Raw genomic sequence first — 22,922 nt, forward strand, 5'->3', positions numbered from 1 at the left:
ACAGCAGAAGAAAGTCAAACAAGTTGGAATTAGTTGATTCTCCCCAATATTTTTTAATCATTTCAAGGTATAGAATCCAAGAAAACTTTCAATTAAGGAAGGATTGAGGGGGTAGGGATGGGAGAAACTGCAACTAATCAAATATCCCCATTTATTGATATGCTACAAAGACAATACCATCATTTACAAATAATGGTAAATGGGTAATACTTGAGCCTGTTTTAAGTGGAGCTTTGTGTAGTAGCTAGAGTTTCAGTCTGCAGTTTGAAAGTGTGAGAGGAGAGGTGACCACATCCCCAAGGCAGGGACTACTGAGATATAAATTCAGGTGAGATGAGGAGGAGCAGACAGTTGATCATACAGAATTTGCCTCAAATCTCAAACTGCCACCAACTCACTCCTGAACACTTGCAAGCTCATTAGTGCAAGCAATTCCCAATTTACAAAGTGTTTGAAAATAGATGAAAGAAAAAATCATCGAAATGAGAAAGGCAGGCATGGGGAAACACCTGAGAGATTCTGATGCCGTGTTGAGAACTGTCCAGAACATGTATGTCCACCAGGAAGAGAAGATACCCATCCTCTTACATGTGCCCTGCACTGAGAAACATTTTAGCAGCTAGTTCACTGAAAGCGCAGGTACTCCTACTTACTCAGAACTTTGTCCTTTTCAGGAATCATGTTGTCTTCCGTGAGATAACCCCTCTGGCTTACGCGGTTCCATCAGTTGACATTTGGGAGAGCGGGCAGAGGGAAAATGCACGCTGAACTCAGCAGGCCCAGCCCTGTCTCCTGAAGAGCACATGGGGACATGTGGGCTGTCTCTGCCTTCCTGAGTCATGCACAGGTGTAAACACATAAGAGTCACAGTGAAGGATCACATGGGGACCAGGAAAGACGCACTTACGCTGCACTGTTGCTGTCAAGGTAACAATTACTTTGATTCCTGGCAACAGGATCCTTCTGGGCCTGCCCTCAGAGAAACTAAGGGATTAGCCAGACTTCTCCCAATGGGGGAGTCACAGTCCTCCAGAGGACCAGTCAATGTATTAATCCCCCAGGAAGAGGGGTGTTGCTGGCAGCACACAGGCAGAAGTCCTCATCAACATTTGTCTGTTGTGGGGGACACACTCCACAGTCATATTTCACATCTTCTTACTACTTCCAATAAACACTTCATACTCACAGAGGAGTCTGTACTCACATAGTGACATATGATAACTTGCTGACAGCCTGGCCTTCGTGAAAAGTGATCCTAAAGCAAATTGCAGTACTTCCTTTTGGTGATTGAAATCCTATTACAGGACTTGAGAGTTGGATGATACTTGGAGATCATCCTGATTACAAAACTTTGAACAAAATAGCATATCTGAGATTCAAAACAGAAGAGGGCATGTCCCTTCTACAGCCATAAGTGTCTTCACAGGGTTGTGTATGTGTCCCAAGTTTCCCCTGTCTCTGACAAATAACGAGCTTGCAGTAGGAATAGCTGGCCATCACAAATTCTCAAATGCCCTCTCTGCTCCCTAGGAGGTGTCTCTCAAGTAATGATGACCACAGCTCTCACGGCTACCACACAACACACACCATTTCCTGCTTTCCTGGCTCCCTGAGATGACTTTCAGTACCTCAGAGATTTTCAGCTTTGCCATAGAAGCATCCATAACTGTCAAAGAACAAATATCATGTCACAACTCCACCGAAGTGGCTCTTCATGACCTCACTATTAAATCGTTATATGGATCCTAAAGCAGCAAGGCTTTGTTGTTCTAAGGTGCCAGAGATTTTCACGAAAACATCTCCTTGCGACTTTACTCCCAAGGACTCGTTAGCACCCAAAGATCCATGGGAGCCAGAATGAGTATGAGCTAAATGAAGACTGCCTGTGTGTGCCCCTCAAAACACAATTTTAATTTTGATAATCTACAAAGTATACATGTTTTTTCTTTTGATCAATTTTTAAAAGATTACTTCAACTCTTACTTGATTTATGCAAAATATCTAAGCCTTTCCAAGACCCCGATACCCCATGCTCTCCTCAGACAAATCCCAAACTGCTGAAATTGATAATTCCTTTCTCTCAACCAAATCTATCACTTCCCACTACCCCTTATATAGACTTCTAAGTAACTTTTTATTCTGATTGATACATTTCTTTTCCTTAAAGGCTCTGTGCCACATCAAAGTAGGAACCTGTTTTTGAACTTTGTATTCTTAAAAGCAATAAAAAAAAATTCTGGCACACAGTGGGCATGCAACTAATGTCTGGTAAATAAACGAATGATGCTTCCACAGTGGGAATGAAGCTCAAGTCTGGTAAATAAATGAATGTGTTAGGACATGTGGTATTTGTCTTTGTGTCTAGTTTATATCACGTAACATAAAACCCTCCAGTTCCATACATATTGCCACATATAGAAGAGTTTCATTTTTTAAGTAATGTTCTAGTTTGTATATATGCCACATTTTCTTTATCCATTCATTTTTTGATAGTCACCTTGATGATACTATAGCTTGTATATTGTGAACAGTGCTAAAATAAACATGGAAGTGTAGATATCTTTTTAGTAAACTGATTTCATTTCCTTTGGATATATACCCAGTAGTGGGATAACTAGATTATGCAGTAGTTCTATTTTTAGTTTTTTTAAGGAAACTTCATATTGATTTCCACAGTGGTCATACTAATTTATGTTCCCACCAATAGGGTATGATAGTTTCCCTTTCTCCACATCCTCACCAGTAATTGTTATTTTTAATCTTTTTGGTTATAGCCATTCTAATTCAAGTAATATGATATCTCATTCTGGGTTTTATTTGCATTTCCATGATGATTAATAATGTTGAACATTTTTTCATATACTGTTGACCATTTGTATAGTGGTCTCTAGAAGCTAAGAAGGGTAAGAGGGCAGGAAGGGTAGAGAGAAATTTGATAACAACAGGTACCTAAATACAGCTAGATAGTAACTTCTAGTATTCTATGGCATAGTAGGGTGACTATAGAGTAAAACAATTTATTATATATTTTATAAAGAACTGGAAAGTAGTTTGAAGATTGCCAACACAAAGAGATGATAAAAGTTCAAGAAGATGGAAAAACTAATTACCCTGATTTGATCATTTCACATTATATACAATTATCAAATTGCTATACTATACCAGATAAATATGTCCAATTATTGTGTTTCAATTAAAAATTTTAAAAGGGAGCTGAGTGTATAGCTCAGTGGTAAAGAAGGTGCTTAGCAAGCATGAAGTCCTGGGTTGAATCCCCAAATTAATTAATTAATTTAAAATAAAAACAAATAAAAAGTAAATGAATAAATGAGTGAATGAATGAATAAATAAATTCTAATAGTACATTCAAAGATTGTTTGGTGATAGTTTCAAGGGCCCACCATACATTGGTTAACCTCCAGAATCAGTTCATGAGATCCTAATACTAATACTTCTATATCCAACTCTTTCCTTGTGCTATATTTTCTACATGGAATATATTGTTTTCTTATTATTTGTAGAATTCCATTAAGATTTTGAAATTTAAAAAGACCTACTGTATCTGAACACATTTTCCTGAGCTTACACTTGATTAAAATGTATTTGCACTGATTTTACTAAATAACACATATTTTCTCATTAAGTGTACTTGCTGGATGGAAATTCTTTTGTCTATTAATGTACAGAAAATTTAATAATTTATTTTTGTTGGAAGAAACTCGGGGAGTGCAGAAGAGGAAACACTGGAGGAGAGTGATCCATAGTAATTCTTGCTTTCAAATTCTTAGGTATTGGGCTGTGGAGATAGCTCAGTCAGTAGAATGCTTGCCTTGCAAGCGCAAGGCCCTGGGTTCGATCCCCAGCACCACAAAAATAAATAAATAAATAAATAAAAATAAAAATAAAAATCTTAGGTATCATTAAGCCTAAGTAACTAACATAAAGTGTGATAAATAGAAGATAAAAACAAAAATTAAAATATATAGCCTGAGAAGTCCACAACCATTTTTCATTAACTAGCTTCATATAGAACTTTTATAATATCCTATATTTTGTTTATATTGATGAACCATTTTGCAAAAATAAATGACTGCTAATGCTAAGTGACAAATACATTCCTGTGTACCACAGAAGAATTAAGTATGATACAGAAAATAAAACAAGTAAACCTGTATGTTAAAGTGCCAAGAATTAAAGTAGATTATTCATTCAACCAAAATTTATCAAACATCATCATTTTCCTGATATCATTCTAAGCACAGAAGCAAACAGCAAAGCCCTTCCCTTGTGAGTATACATTCTATAAAGTTTATGGAGTATAGCAAGTAAATATATAATTTGTCAGGTGATGTTAAAAGCAATAAGTAAACATAAAGTAGGCCAAGGGGAATGATGGAAGATGAGGCAGGTAGGGGGTGCTGTTTTAGATTGGATGGTTGGATAAGGCCTATTTAATGAGAAGACATTGGAGCAGAGACTGGGAGTGCACCATGAGAAATCTGAGAGAAAGGAGCAGAGAGGATAGCCAGGGAAAGTTTCTGGGACAAGAGTGGACTGGGCATGTTACAGCACGGCAGAGACTACCCTGGCTGGTGTGAAGTGAACAAAAGAGGAAGTGAAGTTGGGTTCCGGAAGTACCTTATAGAGCATGATAAGTAAGGTCTTTCATCTTTTCTCTAACTGAAAGGCAAAAGGTAAAATTACATTTCTTTTACCCAAATGAAGAAGGCAGTCCTAAATTTACTTTGGGGATGAAGTGAAGGAAGGAAAGGAATACATTAACAGGAACCCTAATACCAAGGAAGGAAGAGACTGGTCCTGATGAACAACAGCTTGAAGTCCACTTTAAGTTCATAACATGTGGTTCTTGAAATTTCTATCTAAAAACATTGTTAATAACAGGTTGACATTCGTGATTTCCTTCAGTCTAAATGCAGTAACCTCCTATTTTCCCATCAGGTGAAATAGGAATGCTCACCTAAATTCAGCCTAATCATGGTGCTAATAATAGCATAAACATGAAGAGTGTCTCTGAACTAGAGATCCCTAGTTTTTGCTTCTGAATTAAGCTTTGTTCCATATCCTTCAGGTTTAGATTAACCCCTATCTGAGATGAACAAACTTTAAAAAAAGAGGCACTGACCAGAACAAGAATTTAGAACAAAGAATTACCAAGTACCATCAGGGCAAATGTGCTGACTTGAGGTAACTTCTTCCTTGTTGCTGTATTTTTAGCAGTTGCTGCTGGCAATTCATTTTTCCATATCGAGTCTACCAGGACAATTTTCCAACAGAATTTCACACAATTTCACCAACTATTTTGTTTAAATCTCAAAATTCACCTTTCTTTCTTATTCTCAATCCCTCTCTTCCTTTCCCTTCCCCTCTCTGCTCCCTTCTGCCCTTCTTTCCCTCTCTTCCCTTTCTTTTTCTTAATAATAATTTTTCATCCTAGGCCTAAGTCCTTTGGATATAAAATTCTTCACTGCTTTCATGAAAGATCTTTGCTGTATTTAATTTTAATAGTTAATTAGGTACAAAGAACATCTGTTTTGAACAATATGAAGGTTGTTCTAGAGAACTCCAATTCTCCTTGTGAATTCTCTTTCTAGTGAAATATTTTTGTGGTAATTTCTGCAAAACAGATGAAAAAAATTTTTGTTCTTCAAAACAGATGCCAGGAGAGAGCTCTATGGGATCTCTAGGTGGAGCAACCTTGAATCTCAGCCTTTTCCCCTCTCCATGGCTACCACCACCTGGATCCTTAACTTCCCTGTCCTGCTGAGATTTGAAGTCTTGTATATGATCCATCTCTATGAAGAAACATAGATAAGGTAACAGAAATTTGAAGTGATGACATCACCTTAAACCCATCAAGTGCTCAGGTATTTAAGTCCTATTCTATATTGACACCTAACTGGAAGCAAATAAGTCTCTCTGATAGCACCTTTCCTGGATTATTTTAAGAAATTCCATCCATCAAGTATTTAATGAGCATTTTTTATGTGCAAGATACTATTCCAGGTGCTAAAAAAAAAAAACAGTGGTACCCAAAAAAGGGTAAAAATCTCTGTTCTAATGAAGCCTACATTCCAGGGGAATCATTTTTTTTTTTTTAAAGTAAATATACAGGGGCTGGGGATATAGCTCAGTTGGTAGAGTGCTTGCCTTGCAAGCACAAGGCCCTGGGTTTGATCCCCAGCACCCAAAAAAAAAAAAAAAAAGTAAATATACAATTTGTGAAATAGTGATAATTGCTATGGAAGAATAAAAATGAGCTAGGTAGGGAGGAGAGGATATAATTTTACATACAGAGCAGGGAAGACCCCACTGAAAAGGTACATTTGAGCAAATAGCCCAAACACCCAAACATATAACACAACACACCCTTCCAGGAAGCATTTTGACTTCATTTCTTTTCTCAAAACATATTCTCTGGCGGGGGTCAGGCATATTTTATAGCCTTTTTGATCACATTACACAAATTTATTTATGCTAGCTCAGAGATGACCATGCTCTAACCAGTATCATCTAAGAATGTCCTGAAGGAGATAGTTGCCAATGAAATTAGTCAATAGATGCAGTAAGGTAAATCAAAATAACAAAGGAGGAGATAAGCATAATTTGTAGATGATCAATAAATTCAACTTAAGGGGGTAAAAGCTATTACTACTAAATGATAACTAATGTGACTAACTATAAAATTAATTAAAATACAAACATTAATTACCTTCATATGTATTAGCAAAACAACAGTCATTCAAAAAATATAAAGGAAGGTAAAAACCTCAGTTATACTAGCAGCAAACCAAAAAAAAAGGTGAATACTTAAGAACAAACTTGACAAGCAATTCCAAGAATTATGAAGATATTTTTGAAACATTACTAAGGAATATGAAAAATAATCTAAAACACATGAAAATGAAGATTAGGTTCATGGGTAGCAAGACTCAATATTATGAAGACATCCTTTCCTCTTAACTGAAATCTATAAATTCAATGCAATCTCAATAAACATAACAGACTTTTTGTTAGAAAAATAGCAAGGTGTATTTAAAATGCATATGAAAAAAGAAAAATGAGACAAAAGACTGAAAACTCTAAAAAATGAAATTAATGATGGGAATAGACCCATTTTGTTTATTTTATTTTGAAGCTTCACCAATTAAAACAGTATGGTACCAGTCAATGAGTGAAGAATTGATGAATGATAGAATAGAAAGTCTAGAAATAGATAAAATTGTATTAAGGAATTTAGTATATTATTAAAGATGACATTGCTCATCAATGGGGGAAAAGATGAATGGTTTTGGAACAATTACATTAGCCATCTATAAAAAAATGTTTGTGTCGATCCTTTGTGCCAAAATAAATTTTTAGAACATACGCATTTTAAACAATAAAAATGAAAACAAAACATAAAGCACTTGAAACAAGAATTTTTTAAATAGACATAAATTAGGAAGGTCCTTACTAAGTATTACATAAAACACTGAAACCATGAAAAAAATGATGAATTCAAATATATAAAAATTTAAAATTTTCACACGGGGAAAAGTAAAATTTTTTAAAGGAATTTTTCAACAGGGATACAAAGTAACATCCATACATCTATGGTGGAACTATGAATTGGTACCAGCTCTGTTGAGAGCAATTAGGTACTATTTAAAGTTAAATTTTTAAATGTATATGTCTTTAACTCAGAAATCCACTTCTAGGAATTTTTTTTCCATATATTTGTTGACATCTGAGAAAAGCCATATACAAGTATATTTATGTAGCAGTATTTGAAAGATCAAAATATTAGAATAAATGGGAGACATCTGTATTATTAAATCACATGCCAACTTCCAATAGTAAGGCAAATCTATATGTTTTGATATTGACTGATCTCTAAGATAATAGAGTTAAATGAAGAAACAGTGGGCTGAGTGTACTACTACTTATGTCTGTCTGTGTGTATATGTATGTGTGGCAGGGTGATGTTCACACACAAATTCATGCATCTCTGGAAGGGTAATTTAAACTGACTGGAATGATTGCTTCTAGGAAGGGAACTAGGACTAGACAATTTTTAAAAATTTAATTTTCAATTATCCTCATTAATATATTTTGAATTTTATACTGTATGCATGTAGTATCCATTCAAAACAGTGAATAACATCTTGGGCTAGGTGTGTAGCTTAATAGTAGCATGCTGGCCAAGCATGTGTAAGGTCCTGGGTTTGATCCCCTGTAGCACAATAAATAAAATAATGATAATATGTTAATACTTTAATATTAAAATTAACAAATGCTTATTTAAATCTCTACTCATGATGGCCACCAAACTATGGAAATAAAGGGAACATATTTCTTAGTTTGCTAGACAGGAACAAGAAAATCTAGATTCTGTCTTAGATTTTCTACTGAATTTTAGAATAAAACAACTTATTTTTAAAGGTCAAACTAGCTTGGATTTCTGAAACTGAGAAACTGATGCAACTGATTTTAGCTATTCACAAACCTGGATAGTCTTTTTTTAAAAAAATACAGATTGCTGGGTCCTCTTACAGAACTTCTGCCCTCAGCCTCCTACCCCACTTAGAACCAAAGTTCAAAAGGCAGTTTTCTTTGCAACCTATTATTGAAATTTACATTTTCATTCATTTTGACTTTTAAAGATCCTTATTTTATTTTCTGCTTGTGGAAGCATTCGGGAGTTGTTTTACATTCCAGTCAGAACTTTTTGGGGGGAGGGGCAGGGAGTGCGTTACCACTGAGCTGCTTCCCCAGTCCTTTTCATTTAATACAGGGTCTTGCAAATTTGCTGAGAGTCTTACTGAATTGCTGAGGTTGACCATAAACTTGTGATCCTCCAATTTCAGCCTCCTGAGTCACTTGGCCACCACACCCAGCTCAAGTTATCATTTTTAGTTGCTTTTCTTTAAAACAATGAGCAATCCAGATACATTGCCCACTTTCTAGAAACCAAATTTACAAGTAAATATCCCTGATTTTGTATTAATCACATTCAATTATTAGACCTGTTTAAATGATCCAGTTCTCCTCTATCTGGGTTCAGACTTACTTTGGCAAATAAAATGTAAAAACGTTATTTGTTACTTTAAGGAGAACACTTTAAGAGCTAATGTATATCTGGGCAAAATAGAGTATGCCTATAATCCCAGTAATTTGGGAGGCTGAGGCAGGAGGATCACAAGTTCAAGGCCAGCGTTGTCAAGTTTGAGGCTAGCCCCCTCAATTTAGCAAGACCCTGTCTCAAAATTTTAAAAAGACTGGGGATGGAGCTCAGAGATAGAATGCCCCTGGCTTCAATACACAGTAGCCCCCACCAAAAAAAAGGCAATGTATAAATCACAGTCTCCTGTTTCCACCTATGGCAATCATACACACAACTGACAAAGTAAAGGCTCTTTCACCTTGAGTCCCTAAGTAACTCTGATAAACAGAATCCCCCAATATGAACTACATTGCTATGGCATATAATTGAGTCACTGAGATTTTGTAGTTTGTTACTGTGGAATCATCTAACCTATGCTGACTGATACACAGAAGTCTACTACATGACTCTATACCCAAGTAAATTCATTATTCATTCACTCATTCATTCAATAAGTATTTTTCTATGTGCCACAATTCTCTAGATTCAAATGAAACAATAGCAAAGGGGAGATAAACATAAACATATAAAACAAAATCTTCTGATTTCTTTGGTCTGAAGCTTGATCTAATGATAGATTCATAAGGGTTATCTGTGAGAACAAAAATCCTTAAAGGGGATGGTTCCTGTTCCTATTCTTTCAGCATCCTCATCTAAATATTTGAAAAAGGTTGTACCAATTCTAAAAAATAAAATTAATTTTATTAATTAAGAAAATAGTATTAATAATTTTATTAAGAAAATCATTTTCTCTTTTTAGAAAAGTGTTCAGAAACTAATAGATGTGTAAGTACTTAGAGATGTTAACAACCATTGTTCTGGTTTAAATCAGCTGTGAATTTCCAAAGCAGGAATTAAAGTTAGATATTTTTCAACCCACGTTTTTGGGTTTTAGTCACTACATGAAATAAATAATAGAGATGCTGAGAAAAACTGATTTCAATAAGAAAATCTTTTCAGTGTTCATAGTCTCTAAAAGTCTCAATCAAGCCCTGGATTTGGGAAATATATGGCAGAAATGCAATCAGCAGTGAATAACAGAAAAACCCATAAACAGTAACTTAACAAGAGTTTAATTTCCTCATGTGGCAAGAAACCCAGAAATAGGTGGACCAAAGCCAGTGCAGCTTGTCAGGAGTGTTATCAAGGAAATGATTTCCTTCTCTTTTTTCCTGTTCTGTCATTTTTTTACAAAATATTTTTAGTTGTACATGAACACACTATTTTTTTATGTGGTGCTGAGAATTGAACCCAGTGCCTCACGCGTGCTAGGCAAACACTCTACCACTGAACCACAACTCCAACCCTGTTGTCATTTTTAACATGTAGTTTTTTTTGTTGTTTGTTTGTTTTTGTCCTCAGGGTCACACAATGAATAAGGTACCTTTGTGCACTGCATTCACGATTCATATAGAAAAGCAGGAAGATGAAAAGTCTGATTCTTGTGAGGTTTTTTTTTTTTTTTTTTTGCGGCTGTTGTTTGGAAAGGCTACTCTCCCAGATATTTACCCTTTTATTAGCCAGAACGGATCACATGGCTACTTTTATTTGTAATGACATTTGGGGAGGTGCAAATTTAACTATCAACATGCCTGCCCTAACAGAAATAATGGTTCTTTTTAGTAAGGAAAAAGAGAGTATTGTTATTGCATAAGCTATTGCTAGGGTCATCCAAAGGCATCATCAAAATAGGAAAGTAATTGAAATCAGAGGAATAAATACAGTCATGGACAGCATGTGTAAAATTAAAAAGCAACAGTAAGGACGAAACTGCAAAGAAAGATAATATTTAAGAAAGGCAAAGAGGCACCAAAGATACACATTTATTTTCTACTGTGTGGTTTTTAGTCTAGGTTTATTCTTCAAAACCACCTTTTATTTTCAAGTAAGTAAAAGGGATATTCAAAAATATATAGTCCTCTTGTTACTAACTAAACCTATTTGTTCAAACACAACTCACAGCTGATGTGCTCACAAATTATAACAGTTTGGGTGAACTGTATAATATAACAAAGCACTGTGCTACCTTTGAGTAGCACAAAATGATGATGGCACTAAAATTAGGTCATACTTTCAAAACTTTGTGATATAACTTTAAAAAGAAATGCAGAAACAAATAATTTAAAGTTAAGTGATAATGGTTATGGCAGATATGTGAACAAACATTTTGCTGTAATAATGAAGAGAGCAACCAACTGCCTGTGGACATAGGGGGAAATTTCATCCAGGAAGGAATTTCAAAGGATCTCTTTAAAGTGAAGCAGGAAAATGGAAAGGAGGCAGAGTATTGAGGCTGGAATGGATCACATCATAAATGAATTTATATATATGGTGGAACTGTCTCTCAATTTCCGTCCTCCTCTTGTATTACCTTCCCCTACCTCCAAAAGCTAAAAAAAAAAAAAAAAAAAAAAAAAAAAACCTAGGGGAGAAAAAAAAAAAAGAAAAAATAGATGGATGCTTCCAGCTTTTTCTTATTTCCAAAGAGTGAAAAAGTCTGGAGCAGAGATAAAGAACAAGGAGAGTGGAAAACACTCCAAGATAGGATTCAGGACTGGGCGCCCCTGAGAAATGGTAAGAGGAAGAAGGTCCAAGAGTGGAAAGAAAAGGGAAGTTCTCAGGGATGAGTTTTTCTCAGGTGTGGACACCACACTGATGCTTTGCCTGTGGACATTAGTCATCCAGTAAAACTGGACACCCTTATAAAGTATCCCTGGAAGAGAAGGAAACTCAGTGTGCAGCCTTTGGATTTCCTGTGTCATGTGGATGTTTGAGTCCAGGAAAAACAAACAAACAAACCCTGCCATTCTGACCAATGTGGAAACGACAGAACCCTTGGCAATGTCCTTTAGATATAAAGAAGCAGAGATACCACAACTGTCATATGTCACGCCAAGGGATTTGAACTTATTCCCTATTCCAAAACTTCCTTCAATCCTTCCCATTTCATGAAGTCTTATATGAAAAGCACCGTTAAAAATGACTGTTCTGCCTTAAATAAAAATGAAATTATGGCATTTGCAGGTAAATGGATGGAACTAGAGAATATACTAAGTGAAATAAGCCAATCCCAAAAAACCAAAGGCCAAATGTTTTCTCTGATAATCGGATTCTGATCCATAGTCGGGGGTGGGTAGGGAAGAATGAAGGAACATTGGATTATGCAGAGGTGAGTGAGGGGAAGTTGGGGTGGTGGGGATGGGAAGGACAGTACAATAAGACAAGCATTATTACCCTATGTACATGTATGATTACACTGCTGGTATGACTCAGCACCATGTACAGCCAGAGGGATGAGAAGTTGTGCTCCATTTGTGTACAATGTGTCAAAATGCATTCTACTGTCATATATAACCAATTAGAACAATTCTTTTAAAATAAATGGCTGTTCTGACAAAACTAAATTATGGTAATGGAAATTAGAAGAGTGGTTATCCTTGGGAGAAGGTAATGCCCAGGAAGACACACCAAAGACCTCTATGGTACTGAAAATACTCTATATTTTGATCTGGGTAGTGGTTAGAAATATGTATATATATGTTTAGATGTTTTAGATTTATAGAATTTATGTAAATTGTACCTCAAATTTTTAAAAGCTAGCCTTGGATTTCCTTCTACTCAACTACAACCTATTTGGACCTACATTATCCATATTCCTCTCTTTCTCCCCCCACCCCCACAGATTTAATGAAATTCCAATGCCAGATAGCATAAATGCAAAATCACAAGGAAAACAGAAACACAAATATTTTTTGGCTGGTGGGGAGATCAAAGAAAAGTAAATAATGAACTGTGGCTTCATCAAACATTTACAGAACAGTAGAAGGCAGAACAAAGTAAATAATAATCAAGATATATATTAAGATTATATTTGTTTTAGAGCAATGTATTTTCAAATCACAATTGGTTTTCAGGTCTCTTATTTAAATCTAACATTTTCTTAAGAGATTATAATGCAAAATTCTGGTTAATTGCAGTTTTAGAAAACTATTATCTATTTTCAAAAAGGGTTTTGAAATTTTAAAAATTAATCTTTACTTTTTGAAACTTGGTATTTTTATTGTCCCACAGTCCAGTGATCTATGTGTTAAAGCAGTTGCCAAATACAATGACAGCATTAAGAATAAAGTTTTGTATTCCTTTCCACCCTTAATTTTCTGTTCTCTGCATGAGTAAGAGACTTCTCCATTTTGGGGAAGGGATAATAGAAAATTGCTTCCTTTAATTCTAGGCCTCCTCTTCTTTCAGTCAAAAATACCACACTCCCCACTAACCTCATTCCTACTCCCTTACCTCCTAACAGAAGTAATTTTGGTGGCAGGGTAAAAAGCAAAGCCAAGTCATAGGCCAAGGGTGACTGAAGTCAATGACCTCTTGGGCAATCTGACTAAGCTCCTCTTGCCAGAAGCTGCAATTTGAGGAGTATGGGATTAGCAAAGTAATTGCAAAACAAACTGCTGCAAGGAGAGCCAATTAGGAAGGCGCTGCATCAAATTCACTCCAGAGCACCATATGCCCCAAAAGCAATAGTCTCCTTTGGAGGAATTCAGTGAATTCTGAGCTTACAGCAATATGAAACCAAGAAACAATCAGGTATCAAAGAGAGGAAAGAACTTGATAGTATTAATAGCAGTTATTCCCAACTATGTTAATTTGTCTCTTGGGAAAAAAATATTTCTATCTGGAACTATTTCTCTTATTTATGAATTTTAAATTCCTTATTTTTTAAACTTTTACCACCTCACCATTTTTGTAAAGGTCTTAGACCTTTGAATCCTTTAGAATGAGAGAGCTGTGCTATCGTGGAAAGGGAATTCACCCACACCCAGAATATCTAATTGAAAAGTCATGGCTTTCACTCAATAGATAGAAAATGGGGGGGAGTAATACTAACTTCTCAAGACCGTTGTAAGAAGTAAAGAAGTTTTGCAACCTTTAATTACCTATATTGATGTAAAGTATGAGAGAGGCATTATCACCAAATGGAAAGATCATGGACTTCAGATGTAGAGAGATCCTGGTTCAAAGCTAAGCAGTGCTTTGGCCATGTTAAGTCCTTTGAACCTCATTTACCCCATCTGAATTATGGCAAGGATTAAATATTAACATCTATTAAGGCCTAGTCACTTAAAAGAAATCTAGTACATGACAACTATTATTATTTCCTTTCTCCTTCACCATTTTTCATTCACTTATTCGAAAAGTACTGTGTACCAAGCACTGTATTGGAGTATAATGATGAATAAAACATATATAACTCCTGTGCTCATGCACTTATCATTTGGTAGGGGACACAAAAATATTAAACAGGCAATTAGAGCATATTCTCATAGGTATTTTAACAGGGAAAGTACATGGCACTATGGGAACTCAGGGGAAGGACACCTGATCCAGAACCACATTGGTCACAGAGGTTTCTTGGAGAAAGTGACATTGAGCTGAAAACTGAGAGGAATAAGAATTAGCAAATGAAAAAAAGAAAAAAGAGTAAGGGAAATTCTCCAGACAAAGGTATGTGCAAAGATCAGAATCAAGGTACCAAAGTAAATAAATAAATGAGAGAGAGATCAATTCTGTCAAAGATTACTTCAAAATATTCACCAACGTGTACCCTTTGTTCTATGATTAAATCATATTCTCATATTGATCCTTCTTTTCCTTGACCATTAATGTTTTTCAACCTTTCATTGACAAATATTAATTGAAAAAGCCATCTTCTCATCTTCAGCCAAAATCCTACTATTACCAAGTATAAATTTCATCCACCAATCCCCAATATCTAGTATATATTCCTGGTTACATTGTTTAGTAATTCATAACATAGATTCTTATTCCAGTCTTATTCTAGTATGCTGCTACAAGCATAGTATTGGATTACATGATGATGGCTAAATATCACTCTCTACTATAATGACATAAAATATCATGTAGTTAAGTGTTACTTAAATGATTCAGACAATAGAGACAATAGAAATTTAAATGAGGAATCATGATAAAAATCTTATCTATGCCACTGCATATTGCGAGTATTTTTTCACATCATTCAGTGAGATATATGCATATACAGATATTTGATAAATTCATTTGTTCAGTCATTCAACAAAATTTGAGGATCTACTATTATATACCAGGTGCAGAGACAAAACAAAGATCCTGCCTATACATCTCATATTTTTTTGTTCGCAAAAAATACAAAATACAAGTTAATACTTTATATGCGTATCATATTACAAAACAAATCCATGAGATAGGATTTATCATTTTCCTTCTCCAGAATAGATATAAGAATGTTAACTTGTAACTTGTTCAAGATTGGAGAGCTAACAAGTGTCACAGCCAAAATTTTAACCAAGGGCTGTAAAGCTCATGGTTCAATGTAAGCCATTCCACTCCACTGCTGAAACTTTCTGTGTTCAAGAACCACAGAGGTTATTGGAAGCATCCCATGTGATTGATCCTAAAACTGTGTGCCCAAGATTTAGCCAAATGGTTTTCACATTCTTTGCTTCCAAGCTAGGTTCTGGCTTATTTCTTACTCCTGCAGTGCACTTCCATCCATGAGTATTGCTTTTAATTGTGATTTTTTGTTTCCATTTCTAAACATCTCCACAGGTTCTATTTTATCCATTTCCCTCCTCTATACTTAATATCTTCAACAAACGCACTACTCATTTTACCTAATTCACCAAAAACATGTTGATTAGTAGCATTATACTCCCCTTCAAAGACATGGCTCTAATGGGCTATGCAGCAACTCAGGGATATTGGAAGGATTCCTGTATCTGGAATTGTATGCATTAACAATAGTTTTACCACTAAGCATTTACAGCATACCCTTTCTATATTATCTCATTTCATCTCTTCAGTAATATTCAAGTCATTAAAAAATCATCCCCATTTTACAAATGAGGAATGGAGGTTCAGAGACTGAATTACTTGCTTAAGGTCAGGATATAGTAAATACAGGTCTTCTGGCAGGCTTCCTAAGAAGCCTTCCCAGGATATTTTTAAAAATCCTTCCCTGTGAAGGCATCACTTCCATAGAATTCTTTCCAGTAATACAGTCTCTTGTTTAAAAACCTTGTCATGTACAAATGTGACCTCCAAACCTCAGTTTTCTCACAAGAGAAAAATACTACTATTTACCTCCCAGGATTATTGTGAGGACTAAAAATTAAAGTATGTGAAGGTCCACTGTAAACAATAAGGACTTTATAAATGTTCCCTGAACTGTCTTTACAAGCAAAGTAAGTCTGAAAAACAAAATTGGTCTTTGCATTTAAGTCATCCTAAGTAGATACTCTGTTATATATCACTGATGTCATGATCACAAATTCAAAGATAGCAATATATTCCCACCCTTTCCTAGTAGGCAAAATTATTTTATATAACTACTACACATAAAACTAAGCTTACAATGAAAGTTTTTCTCAAACTCTTGGAGAAGGAAAAATACCAATTTTGGTACTGCTGTGAAAAAGTGAATTTTATCTTAAATGCAGTTACATAAAATAATTATATGACTTAGTCTAGGGCTGGCTTTAAATGGATTTTCAAATATAATCTTATTAGAATTTCTGCATATGTTAAAAAATACCAGGTACAATCAATTATCATAGAAAACATTACAGTGATATTTGTTGAGCATTTGGCCTTTGATTCATTTAATAAAATTCTTCAGTTATAGAAAAGTGATAATTTAACAAAAAGTAAAAGCATGGGAAGCTAGTAAAATAATAATATAAAAGAAACTCCACTACATGGCACAAAACCTGAAAATAAGAGATTTTGGTCAGTTACTATATCCAATAACAAAAATACTTTAGAACTTGGTATAAACTAAAAATTGTATAAATTTTTTGTATAAATTTAAAAATTTTATTTGTAAAATGCCCACATATATGCTCATTTAAAACTGATCTATGAATATATATGTCCTTTATCCAAGTAAATGGACATTAAATTTAATTTTAATTTAATTTTTCAATTTACTTCTAATTCTTTAGTTTTTAAATTCATTGAACTTAATACATTAATCTTAAAATCTGTTATTTTCAAGATGGTTTTTGTGTTCTTCCTTTGGCATTCACATTGTTACCTTTTTTCCTAAGGATTTTATTGTAAAAGGTCACAAAAATGTTTGAGTTTCTGTGTGTACGCACAGTATTTGCTTCTTTCTCAAATTAATATTTCTCTTGGTAATGGATGAAAATCAAATTAGCATAGACATTTCATCGCCTCCTCATCCCCTCTGAAAGCACAAAGGTAGAAATACATCATTTCTTTTGTGTTGCATATGCCCACTCCACTAAATGAAAACACTTACTGTTTTACTTACAGTGGATATCCTTCAAATTGTCTGTGATGTTTTTTCAGCAATGGCTTCTGGAAAATCAAAGAAATTCCACTTTTCCACCTTCTAAGCGTCTTATATCTTCTGAAAGATGCAGGCTCAAGAGTTGCCAGATGAGATGGGCAAAGGCAGCCAAATAGGGCTTCCTAGCCAATCTAAAAATAGCAGGTGGTAGTGGCCAGATATACCACCTCTCCCTTGCTTTTTTTCCCTCCCTGTAAGAATTAGGTACATCGCTTGTTCAAAATTAACACAATAAAAAAGAATTATATTCCCTTTGCCCTAAGATCTAGAGAGGTAGTCAGTTAAAAAAATTTTTATTATACTACAGAAGATGTAAAAGTCAAGACATAGTTATTTCTGCATATAATAGAAGATTACCATCTTCTATTAGTTCTGAAGAGAGAACTGACCATAACATGGAAATCAAGTTGACTTTGCTTTTCATTTATGTTTCCTGGAGCTCTTTGAATAATAACTATTAACATGTACTTGTCATAATTTACAAAGTTCTTTTGCAGATCTTATGTTATTTGCTCCCTATAACAAACCCGTGCCTTGGAAAGATTCTGGCATTACAATTTGAAAAATGAGGAAACAGGTTCTCCAAAGTTAAAAGCTTATCCAAGGCCCAGATAAATAAGAGGCAGATCTGTCTTCAAATTTCACATTTTCTTTCTCTCTCCCTTCTTCCCCACCCTCTCTCATAATTAGCTCACTAAAGATTCCAACATAAACAGACATTTAAGGATTTAACATTTAAAGATTCAGCAATTGGATGGCAACCTATAATGTCCTTAATATGCAATAAATGTGATTTTGCTGAAGCACAAATTTTGTAAGGGTAATTTTGTGAGGAAGCAAGTAAGATACAGAGTGTGCTTAGCACAGCTTCTGCATATAAAAATACTATCAGCTAATCATCTTATATTAGGTAATTTTAAAAATAAAATGTCCTTAGACATAATTCAGAATGAAAACTAAATGCTTCAGCTGGTGATGAAAGAACAAAAAGTAAGTAAAAACCAGGTGTGGTGGTGCCATGTGCCTATAATCCCTGCTACTCAGGATGCTAAGGCGGAGGCATGCTCAAGGCCAGCCTGGGAAACTTATTAAGATCCTGTTTCAAAATAAAATTTAAGAAAGGGTTAGGGACATACCCCAGTGGTAAAGTGCCCCTAGTTTTAATCCCCAGCACCACAATAAATAAACAAGCAAGAAAATAAAGGTTATGGGTTTAAAAAAAAAAGTGGAATGTCAAATGCAGGAATGACTCAGGCCTATGCCATAATTAAGACATGATACTCTACATGGAAACAAGCCATCAAAAACTATGAGCTAAATAAAATAAATTTTTTTAAAAAACCATGGTCTTGTCTAATACACACATGCTAACATTCACAAATATATTTTACAGCAAAAATGGTACAATAAATTTTCTTAGATTAGTGATCCTTCACAAATTTAAAAGTTCTACAAAGCTGGGCATGGTGACATGTGTTTGTAGGCCCATTTCTTGGAAGGCTTCAGGAGGACCACCTAAGACCAAGGAGTTCGAGACCAGCCTGAGACACATAGTAAAAGATCCTGTATGTTAAAAAAAAGAAAAAGAAAGAAAAAAGAAAAAAAAAGATATACAAAATGTAAAAAATATGAATTTTCTAATCATATAATTATATAATGAAAATTTCTTAAAAGAGATTCATTTTTCAAGTCTATTATTTATTAAATGAAAGAAATTAAGTAAGGCATTATTATGGACATTTAAGTTTTATTTGAAGGTTAGTAGCAAAGAAACAGCTTGGAAAGAAATAGCAATGTGTAAATGGTTTTCTTTCAGTGGTAGGAATACAGATTTCTTTTCCTTCTCATATTTTCTATATTTGTTAAGTTTTATGGAATTAAAAACTTATAGACTCAAATGCATTTGAGAATAACAGGTATAAGAAATTTTCACAATAAACTTAAGGGAAAAAAAGCAGGACATAGAACTGAATCTGTAGCATAATTTCAACTTGGTAAAATACAAAAATGTTTCTTTGAGGATGTAAGTACATAAATCTGGAAGGCAGTAGTTGGCTAGGTTAGTATTCTCTCTGCATTATGGAATCCAGGGGAGTTATTTTCATATTTGTAGATTTCTGCAATCTCCAAATTATTTTAAAGGGCCTCTTGTATTTTTTTAAAGAAAAAAAATACTTTTATTGTTATTGCCAACTAGAGAATAAGTGGAAGAATCTCAAATTACAAATTGATAGAAAATGTTAATATGCTCATATTCTAATGTATCAAACTTTCAGTTTATGTCCATTAAGTTAGGTACAGATACCTCTCATTTAGCATAAAAGATAAGCTTCAATAAATTTTGCCGATAATCAAATCTCAGTATAAAAATCATTTTATTACATTTCCAATATGGAATTCAGGATTTTAGTTTCTGAGTGTAAAGCTTTCTAAATACACAGAAAATAGGCCTATGTATGTTTTGGTGAACACAAGTGAAATGCAAGGATATAGTGGAGTTTCTAATAAACTGTACTTTTTTCTTTGTGGTTTTCCAGATTATTTAATTTTCTATATTAAATATTGCCTTAGGACCCATCAACTTAGGGATGCTTCCCTTCTCTTCTTTATCTTAGTTTCTTTATAATAAGATAAAAACTGGAGGACACCAAAAAACAGAGCAATCTAAGGGCACATTCCCTTTCTTCTTAACCCCCATTGAAGTATTACCCAGGTATTACCTACACTGTTCCACCAAAGACCACATTCTTGAATGGGCTTCTTTTTCAAAAACAGAGTAAGATAAATTTCTAAGCAAATATATTCTAAAGATAATTTATAGAATTGAGAGCACTCTTTGTTGCTACCTATCTTCTAGAAAGAGACACGATCTTTATGTACCTTGCTTAAAAACAGATTAAAAACCATAGCCTATTAAACCCATCTGCTTCCAAGATAAGGAAGCTCTCTTGGCATTGGAATTATCAAGCATTAAATTCTGAGTTTTCCATAACAAATATTTATAATTTTTATAACCTGAAAACAATAAAGTATTTTTATATTTAAAAATTAGAATGTTTATATTCACAAAGGAAAAATTATAATTTTCTAAAAATTAATAGAACTACAAAAAAGTTATATTCAGCATCAGTTGAAGCATAAAAGCACAAAAAATGAAAATTTTTAAAAAATGCTAAAAAAAGCAATCTAATATTCTTTATGTAGCTTTGAATCTCCTTCAGAGGAAGAGTTACTGCTAACAACTCAGTTTTTCTTTTATCAGTTCCTGACATGCAATAGGAGCCAATATTTGCCAAATGAATGAATTTAACATTTAATGTTAAAAATTAACATTAATGTTTAATTTTTATACCAAAGACATTCTCCCAAGAATCTCAACCATAATAATCCCATTTCCAGAAGGTAATCACAATTAATATTTGAATGAACCTCTTTCTACATGTTTTTATACATGTGAAAAAGAAAGGGAGGGATTGAAGAAGGGAGGAAGGGAAAAAAATGGCATCACACTATAGCACTTTCCACATAAAAACAGATTGGGATACTTTACTTCTACCTTATTAACTCTTTAGTAACTGTGAAAATTTACCAATCAACCAGATACTTTCACCAGCTAAGACATTAAATAAAGAGAAATAATGGTACCAATAATAATGGCTAGGGTTATTTTATTTTTCTTTCCACATTTTTTATGGGTGCATTATAATTGTACATAATGATGGGATTTGTTGTTACATATTCACACATGCACACAATATAACAATATAATCTAGCCAATATCACTCCCCAGCACTCCCCCCTTCCTCCCCACCCAGCCCTGGGTCTCTTTCCTCTAGAGCTCCCTTTGATTGTCATGAGTTCTCTGCCCCTCCCCTTTGTTTTCCTTTTTTCTCTCTAGCTTCCACATATGAAGAAAACATACGACCTTGACCTTCTTATTTGGCTTATTTCACTTAACATAAATCTCTCTAGTTCCATCCATTTTCCTACAAATGACATAATTTTGTTTTTCTTTATAGCTGAATAAAACTCGATTGCGTATATAGACCACATTTTCTTTATCCATTCATCCACTGATGGACACCTAGGCTGGTTCCATAGTTTGGCTCTTGTGAATTGTGCTGCTCTAAACACAGGTATGCATGTATTGCTATAGTATGATGGCTTTAAAAAATTATTTGGGATAAATACTAAGGAGTGGTATAGCTGGGTCATATGATGGTTCCATGCCTGTGGTCATATGGTGGTTCCTTTTGAGGAACCTCCATACTAATTTCCATAGTGGTTGTAATAATTTACAATCCTATCAATAGTATAAAAGTGTTCCTTTTTCTCTGCATTGTCTCTAGCATTTATTATTGTTTGTATTATTGATAACTGCCATTCTGACTGGTGTTAAATGAAATCTCAGTGCAATTTTGGTTTGCATTTCTCTAATTGCTAATGGTGTTGAATATTTTTTCATATATTTGTTGGTCATTTGTATTTCTTCTTTTGAGAAGTGTCCGTTCAATTCATTTGTCCATTTTTTAATTGGGTTATTTACTTTTTGGTCTTAAGTATTTTGAGTTCTTTATATAGTATAGATATTAATCCTGTCAGAAGAGTAGCTAGCAAAGATTTTCTCCCATTCTGTAGATTCTCTCTTCATATTTCCGTTGCTGTACAGAGGCTCTTTAATTTGATGCCATACCATTTATTAACTCTTGGCATTATTTCCTGAGCTTTAAGTGTTACATGAAGAAAGCTGTTACCTGTTGAGTACTGTTTTAAATGCTTCATATTCAAACTCCATTATTTACAGTTAAGTACTATTATTTACAGATAAAGAAACTAGAATACATTACTTGCCTAAGGTTAAGACAGTAAGCAGCAGGGCCAAGATTGTAGCCACCATTTTGTCTTGGTAGCCTATGTTCATATTACTACTACCTCTGTGATGTTAAAAGTATTACAGATAAATTTTTATTTAACAATGATGTATACCAGATGTAAACATAATAGAACATAATTAAAAAAAAAAAACTCTCTCAGAAGTCGGGCATGATGGTGTACACACTGGGATCAGTGACTTGGGAGGCTGAGGCAGGAGAATCCCAAACTTAAGGCCAGCCTCTGCAACTTAGGAAGACTCTATAAAATATAAAAAAGAGCTGAGGATTAAAAAAAAGGCTCAGAATGTGGCTCAGCAGAGCACCCCTGTGTTTAATCTCCAATACCAAAACAAAAACCAAAATTTTCCCAGAATCTTCTATACTTAAGAGTGGCTTCATTATAGAAGAAAAAGTAGGTCCAGATCTTCAACTTCTTGGCTTAGGATCGGACTTCCTTAACAGGACTCCCATATCACAAGAAATAAAAGCAAGAATCAATAACTGGGAT

The 22,922-nt window shown here is 34.3% G+C and overlaps 1 protein-coding gene across 1 annotated transcript in view; it reads right to left on the reverse strand.

Annotated features, from left to right (window-relative positions):
- The window catches only part of Slc4a4 (solute carrier family 4 member 4), a 424,936-nt gene extending 407,329 nt beyond the window's left edge, over positions 1-17,607 (reverse strand). The window contains exon 1 of the mRNA XM_047565890.1: positions 17,502-17,607. The gene's annotated coding sequence lies outside the window, so the exon portion shown is untranslated. The remainder of the gene's footprint in view (positions 1-17,501) is intronic.
- Between the last annotated feature and the right edge of the window lie 5,315 nt (positions 17,608-22,922).

This window comes from Sciurus carolinensis, chromosome 10, assembly GCF_902686445.1.
Source record: "Sciurus carolinensis chromosome 10, mSciCar1.2, whole genome shotgun sequence".
Taxonomy (NCBI): domain Eukaryota; kingdom Metazoa; phylum Chordata; class Mammalia; order Rodentia; family Sciuridae; genus Sciurus; species Sciurus carolinensis.